Here is a 5,800-nt window from a genome sequence, read left to right as displayed (position 1 = left end):
CAAACACCCTGGCTATCAGGCCCTTGGTGTTAGTCTCATTTGGGTCTCAAATGCTATTTAGGGAAAGTGTCCAGATTTGCTCATTGGGCATTTTTACGAAATGTAGAGATTGGCCTGAACACAATGGTGTTTGTTCGGTGTCCAAATTCATAATCTGGGGACATTCCATATTTAATAAGTTTCAAGCTTGTCCCAGAGACTAACTCCTAATATTAAAGGAGGCTGGGGGGGAAATCCCAAAGCATGTGTTCCTCAAGGGAAGGGGGGGGGGGGGGGGCTATGGGGGGTTCCAAATGTATAGTAGGGATAGTGGGTAGGTTGGGCATGGCCGACCAACTTAAGGCATAGTATAGCTCTCGCTTGTGTGTTTGTCCTTGTTCTACATCCGGTTTGGGTTTAAGCCCAAGTTCCATTCCATGCTAGCTGGTGGAGTACCCATGTCCTCGCGTTAGGCCACCGGTATGCCGAAATAGCGCTAGACTCCGTTTGGCTCCGTTTTGCATGCTGGTCCTGGCATTGGGATGTTGGTTGCTCTAGGATTGTTCCAAGTTGCTCCGGGCTCCTGTCCCTTCGCTCCTTGGGCTATATACTTGGGAGTTGCTCCGTGGATCGGTTCCATCACTCCTTGGCTCCATGCTTGGGGGTTTGGCACCGTTCTTTCATTCAGTGGCCCAAGGCCCTGAACTTCGAGTTCCTATGGACACGTGGCATGTGACACGTGGCATCTATCACGTGGCATAAAGAGGGTTTAGGTTCCGCTTCGTGGTGTTATCCTATGGTAAATCACCATAGGATAAAGGGTCAAAACCACGTGCACTACGTATCAGAGAATGAGTCTCAGCGAGTACTATTCAATGAGATTGGGCAACTAGTCTCGTTGCATACGCAGAGATGAAAATGATGATCCGAGTGGGTACATGTTTGGGTGCTAAGACTTTGCAATTGTTTCTTGGGTATGGATTTGGTTACTGTTTTGTACCGTATTATATGAGCTTGCTCTTGGGCTTATAAGAAGGATTTAGTTGTTCCAATAGCACGAGTTTGCGCTTGGGCTCATGAGTGAGGCGCATTAGCAACTCAAGGTTACACTTTGAGTTGGTAGGATTAATGTTAGCCTATCGGTGGTTCCATGAATTGTTCCATGTACCATTGGTGAAAGTAAACCTTCCCTAGGTTTGCTATGAGTGGCAAATAGGCTGGTCCGTAGCTATGTAGCACGGCACTAGTGGATCCTTCCTAGGCAAGATTACAAGTGGATCAATCAAGACTGTAGGGATTAGTCTATTGATTCAAGTAGTTATTGCCGTGCTCTCTTATAAACTTTTCTTGGATTGGACTGAAGGCAGTGCGAAAGCAAGCTTGAGGTTTAGTCAAAGATAAGACCAAAAAGAGAGTCGTCGGGGACGAAGGATCAAACACATAAATCATCTTCTCTTCTTAGAGAAATGATTTGCAACAAAGTGTGACTTATTGCTCATGTTCACAGCATGCAATTAAGAGTCTCTACCTTGATGCATGTTGGAAATGATGGTCTTACAAGTAGTGAGTTATGGGATAGTGGTGAAACGCTAAACCATTTTGTCAAGGCTTGCTATTAGAAACTTAAGTTACAATGCTCAATTCTTTTCCAAGGAACATTGCTATTGCTCTTTGAGTAGCTTAGTGTTGGATTAGTGTTGAGTTTGGTCAGATAGAGAGTTGCATGAGCTTGTCCGTGTTGTGAACAAAAGTTAGTGGTGTTGAGTGTTGTAAATTGTTATCGGTGGAGTGTGGCATTTATGTTACATTTTGTCGAATCGAGTTGACACTTGATATTCACATAAACCTTTGTAGTAGTGACATAGGTGTTGCTCATAGTGTTGCTCAATTGATGATCAAGTCATTGTGATTTTATATCATATCCATGTGATAGTGAGCAATGTGTTTACGAAGTTGCTTGGGTAAATGATGATCAACCCCAAAGTGGTTGATGGTGAAGCTAGTCTACTTGCATATAGTAGCATTGTAGTAGCTTTGACTAGATTCTTGATGATGGTCCATTATGCTAAGCTTATGTTAGTACCTTGTTTCCTTGAGTTTGCCCATTAAGGTGTTGGAAAAGGGTTGTAGCATTTATTTGCTATAACTCATTAGTTGATCCGTTAGCACTTGGAGTAGATTGTTGGATGGAGAAAATGTGTAGTTGGGGCATTGACATCACTAGCACTTGTGTTAGTGGAGATGGCATTGTTATTTCAAGTGATGAGGAATTTTCCTTAGACCTTGATTTTCCATGTTATTTTTCTTGTTAGTGTTTTAGCTTCACATTGGATCTTGAAGATGATTGAAGAAGAGTGTTAGTGCAATGTGGATATCTGAAGATGTGGTCTTCGTGATCAAGCCTTGGATGTTCATTTTGCACTTTGTGGTTGTTGGTGTTGGATATCGATTAGATGGGCAAAGATGTTCCATGCTTAGACATATTGTTGGATCATGAGAATTTGTGTTGAGGTGAACTTATGTGAAGTTGTTTGTAGGAGGAAGTTGGTTGAGTCTTAAAAGTTTGCAATCCTGGACTAAGAGTCATTCTTTCTCTAGGATGGAAAATTTTCCACAAATTTTCTTAGACTTTTCCAATGGCTAATCTATTGATCACTTTGCTCGAAAACCATTCCGTTTTCGTAAGCCAGTACAAACTAATGAAGGGGTTGGAGTTGACTTGGGTTAGCTTAGACCTTGGTAGGTAGTTTGTATGATGCGACCCGAAAAGGATGATGGCTTTTGAGGCTAAGGCAATTGAGTTGGATAGAGTCTAGAGTTGGTATAGAAAAGTGGCCATTGCGCTTTTCTAAGAAAGATGACCCTTGTGCCTTTCTTCTGTAGCATTATGCTCAGTGGCAGATTACACCTTGCATTTTGTTAAGATTATATGAGAGTAGTGAGCTCTCACTAATCTTGACTTGGTCTTGGTAGCCCTGCGCCTTGGCTAAGGATGGTGATGTCCAACTTAGTTGTTTGAGGTTGAGATGTTAGTACCCGTACTATAGCTTTGTCTATAAGGAGGTTGTGTACCGATATGAATTCATCTCATGGTCTTCACTTTAGTTCCGACTAAGTGTTGATCATGCATAGCTAGCCTCTTCAAGGCATGCTCAGAGCTACTGGCTAAATGCATTGGTAAGCTTGTCGCGGTTGAGTTGGATTCGAGTGGTCATTTAGTTTATGCTTATCCATGAACTTTTATCTCGTACCTGGGGTATCATGTTTATATTGGACAAGTATATAACTTGATGACAAGAGTTGGTGTTTGGGTCTTGTGAAAGCAAGTTGCGGGGTGATTGTTAGTTGCTTTGCAACTAGTGATTCGTAGACTTTGTTGAGGACAATTTGACACTTGCTTCACTTGATGATGATTTAGCAGTGATGGGCTTGCTTTACTGGATGGTGTTGCGGAGGATCGTGTTGTTAGACTTACATGAGTTTTTCATGTTAGCATGTCGACTCTACCTCTGTCAATATCATTTGGTTACGTTTAGTCTGCGGTGTTGGATTTCATTGAGTCTTGGACGTGGTGAATCACTCCTTGATGATGTGTTATCTGTAGCTGAGTGTTGCTGAAGGATTGGTCTCGGATACTAACTAAGGTATTTTCGACTTTGGTTAACTTGGTTGCTAGGAAGTTTTGGGTGGTGATTCACTCTTGCTTTTTTCTAGCTTTGTTATGGTGTTAATGGGACATTGTTGATATTGAGATTTGAGTGAAATGAGATATCCTCCAAGGATTGATACTGAGTTTCATTAGTCTTGATGAAGATAGTGTTGATGATTTGGTTATGGCTTTGTGTTATTGGTATTTATGCATTTGCTAGTTAGCAACTATATTGACATTCAAATGAACTGAGTGGCAAGTTTGAGTTAGTTGTTTTCTAGACGAGATTATTTAGTAGGGGTTGAGCTTTGGCTTTTCCTTGAAAAGTGATTTAGTCGTGGATTTCTAGACGAGATTATTTAGTAGGGGTTAAGCTTTGGCTTTTCCTTGAAAAGTGATTCAGTTGTGGACTATGCTAACTCTACAAACGGAAGAGTTGATTGATATTGGAATGTTTGAATCTTTGTTATATTTGAGTTTGGGATATATAGATCATTGATGATTCTTCTTGTGCTTGTTATAAAGTGAGTTACGTTTTGCTATAGATGGATTCATGGAGGATCGAATTGGATGATCATTTGTTGAGCATAGCTTCGTTATACTTAACTTCTGGATTGATGCAAACATGCTCTTCATTAGCTTTTGCATTATGGAGTTTAGCTTATGGATGTGTTGAGAAGGATATTGTGAGTTGTACTATGATTTTTTCTTTAGCATTGAAGTTGGTTCATGCGAAACTCATGATTATTATTAAGCAAGACTTTGCTATAAGCTTCTTCGAGCTTTTGGTTCTTTGAGTTTTCATGCTTGTAGTCTATTTCCTTTGGGTGATACATTTGTGAGTATTGTGCTTGTCAGTCAATGATACTTTGTATTCTTTGAGTTATCTTTAGTAAGTTATTTGGCTTACTTTCTGCCATCTTCAATAGTTAAGTTTCATCATTAAGTTTCATTAAGTTTCCTTGATGATACATTGGCTATTGAATTTTGTTGGATGGTGCATCCTATATTTTCCAAACATGATGATCTTGGTGGTTCCTATACTATCATACTAGTTTATCGGTTGATAACTTACTTGGAATACTTTTGTGTTCTAATCTAAGATTTATTCATTGATAATTAAGTCTCTAAGATATCATTGTCTATGATTTTGATATTATCCAATTATTGCTCTTTGATATTGGGCCAGTATAAGCAGACTGGCTTCGGCACTTCATGTGCATGCTGAAATCTCTAGTCATAGGGTAGCTACTGTCAACTGGTCACATCACCCGCCTCTTTGTCGATATTCCTTATGTCATTAAAAGGGCATGACCATGTAAACAACTCTAACTGCTTGTTTACAGTAGTATATCTAAACCTTACCGACGGGTTTAGTTTCTTTACTCAAGAGGGTTGGGGCCTCTGGCTTCTCTCTCTATGTCACTACGGGTAGGGGCGTATCACACTTTTGTAAGCTGGGTGACACCCAAAGCAGCAAGGGTGGCTGACTCTATTGGTCATTTCCTTATCGGCAACAGCCAGAAGGTGTCTGAGCTGGTAGCACATTTGCGTTAGACAAAGAAGTTGCCTCTTAACTCATTTAAGTTGGTGCATTTCTCACATAGTGTGAATACCATAAACTTTTTCTAGAGTTGTTTCCTTAGCGGTATTCTAGACTCAAGTATGTATCGACGAGGATGTTGATCTTCCTTAAAGGGGGAGAGTGTCGCGAATGTGACTTTGGGTATCAAAAGTTACTTGTTGGCCAGTCCTTACAGACACTCCTTCCTTACTGCCATGACGGTAGGAAGTCGGTATTGCTAGTTCCCTTTATCAACCCCTCTTGTTCAAGTGTTAGTTTACTGGGCTTAGCACCTGTATTTAGCCAGATGGACATAAGGTAGGAACTCTTATGTGTTTTTAGCTGAGCATACTCAGCCTGGCTCTTAGTTCTCTTTTGCTCTGTCTTGCACTAGCTTGACAAGAACCCTCGGGTATTGAGATTAGTCCCTTAATATCGCTAAATGATAGCTTACCGTGTCTACTAAACACCCTTGCTATCATGCCCTTTGTGTTAGTCTCATTTTGGTCCCAAATGCTATTTATGGAAAGGGTCTAGATTTGCTTATTGGCATATCTACAGAATGTAGAGATTGTCCTAAACACAATGGTGTTCGTCCCGTGTCCAAA

This window comes from Selaginella moellendorffii, unplaced genomic scaffold, assembly GCF_000143415.4.
Source record: "Selaginella moellendorffii unplaced genomic scaffold, v1.0 SELMOscaffold_0, whole genome shotgun sequence".
NCBI lineage: Eukaryota > Viridiplantae > Streptophyta > Lycopodiopsida > Selaginellales > Selaginellaceae > Selaginella > Selaginella moellendorffii.
The sequence above is the reverse complement of the archived record's forward strand: the minus strand, read 5'-3'. Positions refer to the sequence as shown.